The 14448-nt window shown below is 39.2% G+C and overlaps 1 protein-coding gene across 4 annotated transcripts in view; it reads left to right on the top strand.

Moving 5' to 3' along the window:
- The window catches only part of frmpd2 (FERM and PDZ domain containing 2), a 55497-nt gene extending 53199 nt beyond the window's left edge, over positions 1-2298 (top strand). For 3 of the 4 annotated variants that reach the window (XM_057826754.1, XM_057826752.1, XM_057826750.1), the window contains exons 30-31: positions 520-559; positions 2027-2298. The gene's annotated coding sequence lies outside the window, so the exon portion shown is untranslated. The remainder of the gene's footprint in view (positions 1-519; positions 560-2026) is intronic. The other variant, XM_057826751.1, reaches the window with a different exon arrangement.
- Positions 2299-14448: the final 12150 nt, after the last annotated feature.

Here is a 14448-nt window from a genome sequence, read left to right as displayed (position 1 = left end):
ATCTACTCCCCAAATTTCATCGCTCTACGTTGAAAACCTGAGAGGAGAGGCCTTTTTGAAAATTTTAAGGGTCAAGGGGGCGCCACTGAGCCATTTTTTGAAATTTTTTCAAAACGACGCAAGATTATCAAATTTTACGCGAATCTGCACGTATGTGCAAATTTTGGTGACTTTTCGTGCATGTTCAGGCCTCCAAATTGGCCATTTTCATTTGCCATGAAAAAAGAATAATAATAATAATAATAATAATAATAATCCTTTGCATTACAATAGGGCCTTCGCACGCCTAGTGCTCGGGCCCTAATAATAATAATAATAATAATCCTTTGCAAAACAATAGGGCCTTCGCACGTCTAGTGCTCGGGCCCTAATAATACCATGATTCAAATAGAACAAAGTAGTGGGAAAATCTACCATAAGGTGGCAGACTTGTGCTAGAAATAGTCAGATGACCTTTTTTGTTGACAATGGTTGAACGTTATTTCACCAGCACTGATAGTTTTAATTTTTCTTCCACAGGAAACTGGAATAATCACTAAAAGAAGGCCCATTTTTTCAGGTTGATTATTGTGCTTCTTTGACACATAAACTAATAAAAGTTGTTTTTTGCTTGTAGTGCATATAACAATGTATATCAGAGGAAGCTACTTTTATTCTCAAAGAATAAGAATATGAACAAATCCTCCTCCCTTACAAAAATCACCAATTGAATGTCAAGACAAATTGGACAGCACAGACACTTCAACATACTTCTCTGGATGAGGAGGAGCCAGTAATAGTCCCTCATAAAATAATGGTTCCTGTATTTCGGTGAAACCCAGTAGTGCGTCTGGATCCCATCACAACTTGTGCTCCTTTTGCAAATGATCCCAAATGTTTCTAATTATGCCAGTGGAGACGGCCCAAGGCTGTGTGATTGTGCGCATGTGTGTTTTTTGTGTGTGTAATCGCCCTGGAGGACATGCACACCCAAACACTGGCCTCTGTTTATTCATGAGCAGAGAAACAGAAATGGACAGCGCGGTCTTGAACCCTGTAGCCTCTGCTTAGGTCACTGTACGTCGTGATGAGGGATTGATGGAGTGTGGACGGATTTTCATTCAGCTTTACCTGATGACATCATTGGGACGTCCAATTAAGGGAGTTGATGTGGGGACTGAGGAAAATATTTTGTCATGATGCCAGGTCATTTTCAGATAATAAAGTACTATTACAGTGGGAAAAGTAGGAATGAAAGTTTTTTTTTTTTTTTTTTTTTTAATACTCTTCACTAGTGTTTCACCTATACTATATTTTGCCTCTCAAAGGAATTACCCCAAAAAATTTTGGTGACGGACTATTTGAATTACCTATGTTTACTTTTACCATCGGGTCATGGCGGAGGAGTTGCTGGATCAAAAACCAGTCCGCTTACTTTTGGATTTCTGATGTGATTTTATTTGTGATTTATGAAAGAAAAAAAAAGTAATTTAGACTAATTAAGTTCAGCAAAGTTATAATACAGTGTATCACTGTGTATTATTTATTCCAATATGTTTTTTTTTTTTTTTTTTTTTTTTTTTTTTTTATTGTCTTGTACCATTTTTTTGAACATTGCTATCATCAAATATTATTTGAAGATTTTTCTTGATGCCCTTTTGGATGCTGCGACGCCCCTAGGATTTGCCTAGCTTGCCTTATGGACCGCACGGGTCTGTGGTAAAGATCAAAGAGCTGTCCAAAGACACCAGATATACAGTGTATCACAAAAATGAGTAAACCCCTCGCATTTCTGCAGATATTTAAGTATATCTTTTCATGGGACAACTCTGACAAAATGACACTTTGACAAAATCAAAGGTAGTCTGTGTGCAGCTTATATAATAGAGTTCATTTATTTTCCCCTCAAAATAACTCAAAATATAGCCATTAATATCTAAACCCCTGGCAACAAAAGTGAGTTCCCCCCATTAGAAACTATGCACATCCCCAAATGTCCAAATTGAGTACTGCTTGTCAATCCAAAATGTCTTGTGACTCGTTACAGGAGTGCTGTCAGCATTGCTGCAGAGATTGAAGAGGTGGGGGCGGGGCAGCCCGTTAGTGCTCAGACCATACGCCGTACTCTATATCAAATTGGTGCGCATGGCATTCACCCCAGGAGGAAGCCTCTTCTGAAGACTAGACAAGAACGCCCGCCCATCTCATCAGACCATAGGACCAGTAGTCCATGTGCTTTGTTGACATGTCTTCAGCAAACTGTTTGCTGTGTACATATAATGCCAGTTAAAAGATTAAAGCTTTAACTATACAGAGAAAGTTTAGTTTTCCTTCTGACACAACTACTCATAGCTTATTTACACCTTCATTTGCCATAAATGAAAATAACAAAATAATAGTCAACAATAATTGACATTTATAAAACCGTGAAGATCTCGTGTTAACTAATCATCGCTTTTATGATTCTCAATGTCGTAATCATTAAACTGAAACATTTGTGTACCAAAATATCTAACTGCAAGAAAAAAAGATCCATCATCATAAAGAGAATTTGAACATAACCTTAAAGGTTAGTTGGAGGTCTTGCCAACACAAGGGCATCAATTAGGGTTGTTCCGATCATGTTTTTTTCCCAATCATTCCCGATAATTTTTCCCGATCATATACATTTTGGCAATGCATTAAGAAAAAAATGAATAAAACTCGGACGAATATATACATTCAACATACTGTACATAAGTACTGTATTTGTTTATTATGGCAATAAATCTTCAAGATGGCATTTACATTATTAACATTCTTTCTGTGAGCGGGATCCACGGATAGAAAGACTTGTAATTCTTAAAGGATAAATGTTACTTTGTATATTGTGACTAAATATTGCCATCTAGTGTATTTGTTGAGCTTTCAGAAAATAATACTGTAGCCATTTAACTTCTACCCAAATGCATGATGGGAAGTGCAACCATGAATGTGCGTCATGGTACCAATTGATATATCTTCTCTGCGTTGGGAAATAACATAGGGTGTTAAGAACAAGATCAACTACTACCTTTCTTCCCCACATTGCTTCCCACGATTATTCTAATCATTGGGAGAGGGATTCTAAGGCTTTAGCCATTTAAAAAAAGGCTGCCAAAATTCACTCTACCCATTTTACGCTGCCTTTTAGCTCTATATACTGTATGGGTAAAACGCCGCCATTATCGATTGAACGCGACAATGCGTGAGTGGGTTGTGCAGCGCATGCATTAATTGCATTAAATATTGTAACGTGGCAAATGTAAAAAATATTCATTCTCGCCGTTAACGCAATAAATTTAATAACCCTACCTTAAGCTTAAACTAAAGACTCTGGAAGAGTGTAACACATTATGTCTGTAACGTTAAATACAATTAGAAAACTATTTAATTAAAAAATATATATATATATATTAAAAAAAGGCATGTCCGATATTTTTTTGCCAATTCTGAAACTTTGAAAATGACGTGATCGGACCCGATCGATCGGCATCAGCTCTAGCATCAATGAATATAAACTGCAATGTAAGAGCTGTGTGAAACAGTATAATGATGCATTTTGGCAGACCTTAAAGGTCTCATTCACCATTAGAAATATCGGTCATACTTGAGTTGAGAGATAGCAGTGGACGCTGGGTGCACGTATCAGACCATTTTACCGCTTCTATGTACCCTCTGATTGAGCTGCAGTGGTATGAAAAAGTATCTGACCCTTTTGGAATTTCTCACATTTCTACATAAAATCACCATCAAATGTGAGCTGATCTTTGACAAAATCACACAGATGAAAATATAGTGTCTTCTTGAACTAAAACCACCCAAACATTTATAGGTTTTCATATTTTAATGAGGATAGCGCGCAAACAATGACAGACGGGGGGAAATAATAAGTGAACCCTCTGCCTACGGAGACTTAAAGAGCAATTGAAACCAATTTTTACCAAACAATTTAAGTCAGGTGTGTGCCCAATAACTGATGAGTGGCTCAAAGCTGCCCTGCCCACTATAAAACACACACCTGGTAAGAATTGTCTTGATGAGAAGCATTGTCTGATGTGCATCATGGCTCGGTCATAATAGCTGTCTGAAGACCTGTGATCAAGGTTTGTTGATTTGTATAAAGTTGGTAAAGGATACAAAACCATTTCTAAAAGTCTGGATGTTTATAAATCGACGGTTAGAGACGTTGTCTACAAATGGAGAGAGTTTGGCACTGTTGCTTCTCTCCCAAAAAGTGGCCGTCCACCAAAGATGATGCCAAGAGTTCAGCGCAGAATACTCAGAGAGGTAAAACACAACCCTAGAGTGTCTGCTAAAGACTTGCAGAGATCACTGGCACAGTCCAATAGCTCTGTGCACACATCAACTATAGAGCTGAAACGAATACTCGAGCAACTCGAGTAACTCGAGTTTAAAAACTGATCCAAGTAATTTTATTCACCTCGAGGAATCGTTTAATTTTGCCAGCTCTAAGCATCACGCTTTGCCCGGACTCCTTTTAATACAGGACAACGCGCTGACATCACGTGCGTAGAAGAAGAAGCAGTAAACATAAATACCTTACTGCAGCCGACAGCCGTTACAAACTGCGTCGACGTTGCTAAAAACTACTCCCGCATGTTGCTACGGTGCTAACAGGTAACATCTGATGCGTGTCATAGATATCAAATGTACGTAGAACTAGATGCAAAATGACCGAATCGGCGGCGTTAATAAAACAGCCGCCATCTTAAAGCAGTACACTTCTCAGCGCTCATGAATAAGATTAACGTTACTGTCACTCGCTCACATAACGTTATCCCTGCGGAGGGCTAGGTTTCTATTCATTATGACCACTGTCGATGCGTGGCTAGCTCTTACATACAGGCTTTATTTAATCTGTGGAAACAGCGCTGTAGAGTGATTAGGGTGTAATATAAAAACTCAATAATGCTAACTGTCAATTTTAGCTCAGTAGTCATTGCTGGATAAAACACCAAGTAGCACTGGTGCCTAATGTGCTCCAATACAGCACAGCATTTATTTTGAACTCTGCAAAAACTCATAATCCTATCAGGACAGTTTAGACTTAACTCGAATTTACAGCTTGACACAAATGGAAATTCAATTGAAACACGTGGGAAAAACACCTAACTTTTAAGTGATGTGTGTTATCAAGCGTAATGACATTTTTAGGTAAGAAGTTGATCTTTTTTATAAGTTTTTTGAGTGAAGGCAGTGAATTTGTCTTTTTTTTTTTGTCACATTTGAGATGCAATTGTTAGCTGTTTTCAACAATTTCCAGCAAAAATAAAGACATTGATTGACTAAAAATGGTTCAATATTAGATGAAATGTCTTGTTTTCTCATCTATATTTATAATTGCTCTTTACCTAAAAAAAACATGTTTTATCCGATTACTCGATAAATCAATAGAATTTTCAGTCGATTACTCGATTACTAAAATATTAGATAGCTGCAGCCCGAATCAACTATATGTAAAACTATGGCCAAGAATGGTTGTCATGGGAGGACTCCATGGAGTAAGCCACTGCTGTCTAAAAGTAACATTGTTACTCGTTCAATGTTCGCAAAAAGGCACTTGGACACTCCACGGAAGTTTTGCCAAAATATTTTGTGGACTGATGAAACCAAAGTTGAATTGTTTCGAAGTAACACACAATGGGCGGCACGGTGGGAGAGTGGTTAGTCCATCCACCTCACTGTTCTGAGATCAAGGGTTCAATCCTGGGCTCCAGCCTACCTTCCTATGTGCTTTCCGTGCCTGCGTGGGTTTTCTCCGGGTACTCCGGTTTCCCCCCACATCCCAAACACATGCATGGTAGGCTAACTGAACACTCTAACTTGTCCCTAGGTATGAGTGTGTCCACGAATGGTTCTTTGTCTCCTTGTGCCCTGCGATTGGCTGGCAACTGATTCAGGGTGTACCCCGCCTATTGGCCATAGTTAGCTGGGATTGGCTCCAGCACCCCCGTGACCCTAGTGAGGATAAGTGGCTTGGAAAGTGAATGCATGAATAACACAGAATGTCATGTGTGGAGGAAAAATGGAACGGCTCACCATCATCAACACTTCGTCCCCACCGTAAAGCATGGTGGAGGGAGCATCATGATTTGTGGCTTTTTTGCTGCCTCTGGGCCGGGACAAATTCCAATCATTAATGGAAGAATGAATTCAAAAGTTTATCAGTATGTTTTGCTGGAAAACCAGAGGCCGTCAGTCAGAAAGTTGAAGCTAAAAAGAGGATGCAGCAACAAGACAATGATCCAAAACATAAGCATCTGGTTGAAGTTTATTCTGCCAAAGGGGGCACAAAATATTAAATCTGATGGTTCACTTACTTATTTTTCTCCCTTCTGTTATTGTTTGCATACTATCCTCATTAACATATAAAAATCCATACATTTTTGGGTGGTTTTAGTTCAAGCAGTTTTTTTCATCTGTTTGATTTTGACAAGGATTTGATGGTGATTTTATACAGAATTTTGAGAATTTCCAAAACGTTCACATACTTTTTCATACCACTGTATTTCCACATTTCAAGCCATTGTGCTAATGTGGTAAGCGAACTGCCATAATTTCAAACAAACTATGTTATTTTGCACCATCAATCCATCATTATGGCTGCATTGCCAATCATCACTTCAAGAACGAAAGGAAAAGGAACTCCTTAACTATAAGGAAATGGATATCCCAATTAAATTACATCCTGACCAGAAGTACCTATTAATGAAAACAATGGTAATTGAGCATTTCATGGAAGCAGACCTTTCTAACCCCCTACTGCAGTGGAGCTTGCAAAAGTAATTAAGGGGACATGGCTGGAAAAGAAATGGCCTTAAAAGGTGATTAAAGTTCAATTTGTCAAAGTGTTGAATAGAGATTTAAAGGGCTTTGACTGCACACTGTGAAGCCATAATGTGTCAGCAAAGTTAAGTGTGGGAGCTTATCCCAAGAGGAGGCTGCCTGACACACACTGGGGACACATTCAACAGATCTTTCAAAAGGAATGAACATTATAAGTCTCCACTGCATTAGGAAAGCAAAACAACCTGATGAGTTGACCATGGAGCCCCAGGCAAGGACTGAAATTGGAAATGATTTGCTCTTTTGACAACAGGAATATGATACTTCATTTAACAAAAAGGTTAAAGCATCAACATAAGAGTATTTTAACGTCAACAACAAAGGTCATGTCGAAATTTAAACGGGAGAGAATTACAATGTTAAGATCTCAATATGGAAGAAAATAACATCTACCAAAGAGGTGGCATTAATATATTTGCTTTATATAATCGAAATGAATAACATCCTTACGTTCCCATCTGGTAACAATATAGACTAATGCGTTTTCAATGCTAAGGTGAAAATCTAGAACTCAAATGCAAAAAGTCCCGACACTTATTAAAGGGAACCTTGGACCTACTAAAGACTTATATGCTCTAATCAGCCACAATTGTTCTCTTTTACTCAAAGATTTTATTAGAAACACATAAAATATTCCCAATGATTTAAAAATCTATAATATTCAGTACATGTTTTGACCTACGGAGGGTGCCATGTTTTATGCGCATAATGGAGGCCCAGGGTGATGACATAGTTTGTCGCTGTCACTAGACAAACACTACCAGGTTATTCCAATTCCTTCTATGCAGCGAGACGTCCAACACATGCGTACATTGGTTAAAACCGGCGAGTACTTACTATTTGTGTTTTTATTGAGTCTTTCATGACCTTTTCGTTGCCTCAAAACAGTTTTGCATGTGTTTCCCTCTCATGCTTTTAAGCTTTGTGTTTGCTTGTGGTAGCTTTAAAGTGCCAGTGACAGCTTAAAAAAAAATCTTAAATAGCATTATTATGTGAATTACTATCATATTTTAAGACGATTCGACTACCGTATTTTTCGGACTATGAGTCGCACCTGAGTATAAGTCGCACCAGCCATAAAATGCCCAACGAAGAGGAAAAAAACATATATAAGTCGCACCGGAGTATAAGTCGCATTTTGGGGGGGAAATTTACTTGATAAAATCCAACACATCGAACAGATATGTCATCTTGAAAGGCAATTTAAAATAAAAATACAACTGAGAAAAACATGCCGAATAAGTGCACAGTATGATAATATTACATGATGCATGAACAACGAAATGCAAATGTAGCCGGTATGTTAACGTAACCTAGCTATTAACAGTTATTCAGATAACTATAGCATAAAGAACATGCTAACAAGTTTACCAAACCATCAGTGTCACTCCAAAACACCAGAATAACATGTGAAATTATTTAATAATGTGTTAATAATTTCACATATAAGTCGCTCCAGAGTATAAGTCGCGCCCCCAGCCAAACTATGAAAAAAACTGCGATTTATAGTCCAAAAAATACGGTATATACAACAATTTGGCAAAGTGCAGATGTTGAGAATTTAGTCTTTTAATCTGCCGTTTAACCCCGCCTGTCATTATAGCACTCTAGCCTTCCCCAGGTGGAGGATGACGTCGGCACGGTCACGTTTTCATCTGATTTAGAATTCAGCCAATTGAGGGGGGAATTATTCAGAACGAGGAAAATGCGACGACGAGGGCAGCAAAATGTCATTGTTTCAATCTTTCTCCTCAAATATTTTTACAGAATATTATTTTTATCTTAGTATTTTTCCCCAATTGCTAAATAGATGGTCATGACTAATACCAGTCTTGTGCTAAATGGAATATGAAATATTAAGAATGCATTTATTCAGTACGACATGGCAAAATTACTCCATAATGGTCAAAACTGTCGACTTCTTGCACCTCCAGGACTATATTTTATGCTACAGGAGTTAGTCTGGCTTTTGTCATTTCCCTGCCCTGGCTTCGGAGAGCGTAAACAAACCAGGAGGCGTGACAGCTAGCCGACATGCTAACTCGAAGCGAGCGGCGTTTCCAAGTCTTATTCTCGCCTTTTGAAGTGAAAAATCACACAAAACTACCCGGGATCATTTCACGCGGCAGTGGGGTTGTCGATTGTCTTCACTGATCGGCAACCCCCCAGGCGGTGACCAAGTTGCGGCTCGTCATTCCCCTGCTGCGGGCAGGAGTGCACGTTCCCGGGAAGGCAGCGGGAGAAAGACCAGCCAACGTTGGAGGAGCGCGTAGCTGGCTGAGCCCAACCCGAGGATAGTGGTCTATTGCCGGGCACACGAAGAGGGCAGACGGGGCTGGAAGTCTGGACGATATGGAGAACCGCACGAGCATAAGCCAAGTATAGCGCTCTTGGGGGGGACCGAGGGGGGTTTGCGACAATTGTCAGCCACAAAATGCAAGCCACCTCCTTAGTAAAACGTGTGCCACGATCCCAGTATTTGACATAATACAAAACACGTAGCTTACTCACTTCCTCGTCGGTCCAATGGTACCATAGTTGTCGGACTTGTTTTGGCCATTATCCGCAGTGAACGGGAACTTTTTGAAACCCAAAAAGGCTCACGCCTCTCCCTGGTGCAGCAACAAAATCCTGCAGCACATTTGGCTGGCGTGATGCTAAAAATGAACAAATTAATCTGCAAAATCAGCTGAATCCGCATTCCATCTGCATACTATAAAGCAGGGGGTCCTCAAATACAAATCTTTAAGGTCCACAACTGTTTTTTTTTTCATACAAGCATGGGTCCATTTATTATGTCGGTCAAGTACACTCATTGACTCATGACTGCTTCAACCTGTTAATTTATTTCCTTCTCAATTATGATTTAGGAGGAAACTTCTCTTCGAAAGAGCTGTGCTCTGTAACATAAGGGCATTTCACATTTTCACTTTTTATCAGAGCAATTGTCTTTTAGCATATTAAGTAGCCTACATACTGTAGGTTTGATACTTGCAGTTGGTCAAATGGATGCATATTTGTCAGTCCATTCCTCATTGAAACGGCGATTTTCGTTGTCCACTTTTCTTCTCTTGGTCAACTTTGAGCATGACATTTTGTTAGATTCGATCTTCTACTGGTGGCATGTAAACAAACATTGCAAAGTGTGCCGTGGTCCGGTCGTGGATCGCGGTCCGCTAATTGAGGACCCCGGCTATAAAGCAATGCAGTATTGTGAGATGCTGACCTGGATGATGTCACATTCGCATTCCTCCTCAATACAGGAAGTTATTTATTTTCATGGCACGGGATTAAAAAAATTGAATATATAAATTGGTCGCTTTCATCCACATCCAAGCGGTCCGTTTAATTCAGGAGCATAATATACCGTGTGAAATATGAAATAAACATGCTTTTTGCTGCCATAGGTGCCTTAAAGCAGATTGTTGATTTGTTGACCACATTAGTCACCGTAGCATATTGAAACCCCCCTTATTTGGTATTACTATGTTGAAGTATTTTCTTAATGCATCTTTAGTATGTTCTGTCTCTATGCATCTGAACAAAACAAGCTGAAAACGCACGGTAGTACTTTGGGTCCCAAATTCGTCTCTTGTAAGGCCTTTTTTTTCCGGTGTAGCACATTTTGGCAGAATATCGTTTTTTTCCCCTACTCTCATCTCGTTTCATCCCGTCTTTCCTGTTTATGTTGCTTTTTCTTCTCGTTTTGTGAAATATCGACAGCACTGTCATGCTCATTGATGTTCCTCTCAGGTTCAAATTGAAGGGTTGAACAAATGACATGTTTATGTCGCTAGAGTCATACTCTGTAAGCCCAGCAGGGTAACCAATGTGACATCACCGCCCTGCTACGTCAACAACAATAGCGACCTCCTAGTTAAACTAATTTTACAAATTGTTTAAAAACGAAAACATCAAAAGAGGGGTTTCAATATCAAGTTATTTTAACTCATAATAACGTTTATCTTCTAAGAACTGCAAGCCTTTCTATCCATGGATCTATTAAATACATAAACCCATCAACCCATTACGGTCACGGAAATAAATGACAAAAGTCATAATAATTTAATGTGCAATAAACACTCTCCAATGAAAACCAGACATAGATTTTGAAGTAAAGTCCAACAGAATTACATGCACTTAAAATCAAATTAATTATGAACCAGGTACGAGACTAAAATTTTGGTCATCTTTACTTACCGTATTTTTTGGACTATAAGTCGCAGTTTTTTTTCATAGTTTGACTGGGGGTGCGACTTATACTCTGGAGCGACTTATATCTAAAGACCTATATCATTTCACATGTTATTTTGTTGTTTTGGAGTGACACTGACGGTTTGGTAAACTTGTTAGCATGTTCTTTATGCTATAGTTATCTGAAAAACTCTTAATAGCTATGTTACGTTAACATACCGGCCACCTTCGTATTTCGTTGTTCATACATCATTTAACATCATACTGTACACTTATTCAGCATGTTGTTCTCTATTGTCTCTCATTTAAATTGCCTTTCAAGATGACATATCTCTTCAATGTGTTGGATTTTATCAAGTAAATTTCCCTCCAAAAAGCAACTTATACTCTGATGCGACTTATATATGTTTTTTTCCTCTTCGTTGGGCATTTTATGGCTGGTGCGACTTATACTCAGGTGCGACTTATAGTCCAAAAAATACAGTAATAGTAGTCAGTTGTTTCGACACAATTACAAAGCTACAAAGTTATTATCTTGTTGAACGACCCCATGACCTGCAGGTGAGGCAGGTCTGTTTGGCAAAGGGCAGCACAAATAGTCTCAAATTGTTTTGCTAGATCAATTAGAGGGTGATATTTTCAGAGAGAAAGAAGTTATGTTGGAATTAATGGGTACAAAATTAGCACAAGTGATTCTTCATTAGTATTATTGCCATCTATGTTGGCGACTTCCCACTCTTTTTGCTATGGCAGATTACATGCAAGACTTGAGAATAAAATTGTACTACTTAATTTTACCCAAAAAATGACTAGGCTTAGAAGGGTAATGCATTTGTATGACTGTTACCGCGAGTGGTGCTTTTGTTCTTTTCGGACTCAGAGGACTTTTTTTGATTGGCCAATTACTGTCATCATAACGAAGACAAATGTAAACCAGTACAATGAACTCACTATGCATATTTCCTGCTTGCTGTACAATCACTCTCATTTTAATTTACTATTTGGTTATGCTGTATGAAGACAGCCAATAGATACCAATATAGAGAAGACTTTATGGCGGAGGCAGCAATCGTCCTCGTCTCTGGGTGCCTCCCGAGTTCCCCTGAGAGGCTACTGAGGCGTTCCCGGGCGAACAGTGAGATCATTTCTCCAGTGCGTCCTAATTCTGCCTCCTCCCAGTTGGAAATGCCCAGAACGTCTTACCAAGGAGGCAACCACGAGGCGTTTGGAATATAGCCACCTCAACTGGCTCCTTTCCTACTGCAAGGCAGTAGTGGTTGAGTCCCTCCCGAATGACCAAGATACTAATCTCTTTGAGTGAGCCCTGTGGAGAAAACAAATTTCAACCACTTTTATCCTCGACCTTGTCCTTTTAGGTGGTTCATAACCAGTGGCGGTTCTAGGATTTTTCTGAAACAGGGGCCAAGAAGGGGCCCTCAGGGGCCAAGTGTCACTGCCATCTTTGTTTAGTGTTTGTTTGGTCAACAAGTCAATACGCAGAATATCTTGCATGCGGCGGTAAAAACATCTTTGCTTGACATTGTAAAGCAGAGATGAACCAGTAAAGTTTGTAACAATTTGTATTTAATTATACTGTGTGCATGTAAGAATACAATACATGGAACAATCATTTGATCACTTTTTTGAAAAGCCATTTTAAACATGAAAAGCAGCATTAAAGTGCCTATGACAGCAAAAAGCATGTTTATTTCATATTTCACGCGGTATTTTATACTCTTGAATGAAATGGACCTATAATAAACTTCCCATTTTGAGGAGGAATGCAAATGTGACGTCACCCGGGTCAGCATCTCACAATACAGCATTACTTTATAGCATGCAGATGGACTGCGGATTCAGCTGATTTTGCGGATTAAAGTGTTTATTTTTCGCATCACGCCAGCCAAATGTGCTGCAGAGTTTTGTTGCTGCACCAGGGAGAAGCGGGTGAGCCTTTTTGGGTTTCAAAAACCCCCTCCCCGAGATTGGCCAAAACAAGTCCGACAACGGTGGGACCATTGGACTTACGAGTAAACATTGTGTTTTGTATTATGTCAAATACTGGGATCATGGCACACGTTTTAAAGTGTACGATTTACAAAAATCAGACATTGCAGAGTGCAAGCCATTCCTATTGTATATAACTACATACCCAATAAGACCTGATAAGGCTTGATAAAATGTTTATTGTGGATGTGTTAATACTTAAAACATAGTCCTTGCAGTTTTACAAGAAAGATGTCGAGACATACGACCACCCAGGTTTGCATGTGAAAAGGTTAGGAATAAATCAAGTCAGAAACCTCTTTTACAGTCAATGGGGCCTATGAACTCAACCTGCACAGTGTACAAACTTGTGAAATACACTTGAGAATATTCCTACAATGGTTCTAGTTAAAGACTGTGGGTCTCTGACCTGGTGAAAACATCTCATGGATGTCCCTTATGGATAGGGAATGAATTGTGGAGGCAATCATCATGTTGTCATTTAGGTGGCAGGAACATTCAACAAAAAAGTACATCCACAAAATACAACTCACACGTGTTATAAATCCAACCTGCTTCCACCCAGAGGATGGATGATCCAAATTTATCTTTCCCCCTATTTTGGCAGCCAGCTCCCTTCATCTGAAGTTTGAACACACCAGGCTTGGACCCTTCATTTTACTATGCGGTTAACATCACCCACGGTGAAATATACACAGCATCAGCTCCCAACAAGCTTTACAAGAACTCCCCTCTCTGACATGCCCTCAATCAGACCACGGCCTCCCCCCCACATGTGCCGGTTCCTCACTGAAGCCAGACCCTGAAGGAGAGACAGCGGGAACCAAAAATGGTATTTGCCATGTGCCATTTTTAGCAATGTGGCAAAATAGATTTTTCCCATGTGGCATTTTTTTTGCCAGGTGGCATTTTTTTTGCCATCTTGCAAAATGGATTTTGCCATGTGGTATTTTTTTTTTTTTTTTGCCATCCGACAAAATTTATTTTGCCATGTGACATTTTTTGCCATGTAGAATTTTTTAACAATGTGGCAAAATCGATTTTGCCATGTGGCATTTTTTGCCATGTGGCATCTTTTAGCAATGTGGCAAAATGGATTTTGCCATGTGGCATTTTTTGCCATGTGGATTTTTATATGCCATCTAGCAAAATGGATTTTCCCATGTGGCATTTTTTTGCCATGTGGATTTTTATATGCCATCTAGCAAAATGGATTTTGCCATGTGGCATTTTTTTCCCATCTGGCAAAATTGATATTGCCATGTGGCAATTTTTTGCCATATGTCAAAATTGATTTTGCCACGTGGCATTTTTTTGGCATGTGGCAAAATGGATTTTGCCATGTGGCATTATTATTATTTTTTTTGCCATCCAAGAAAA

Source organism: Corythoichthys intestinalis, chromosome 21 (genome assembly GCF_030265065.1).
Source record: "Corythoichthys intestinalis isolate RoL2023-P3 chromosome 21, ASM3026506v1, whole genome shotgun sequence".
NCBI lineage: Eukaryota > Metazoa > Chordata > Actinopteri > Syngnathiformes > Syngnathidae > Corythoichthys > Corythoichthys intestinalis.
Note: the sequence above shows the minus strand (reverse complement) of the source record. Positions and strands in the feature narration are given on the sequence as shown.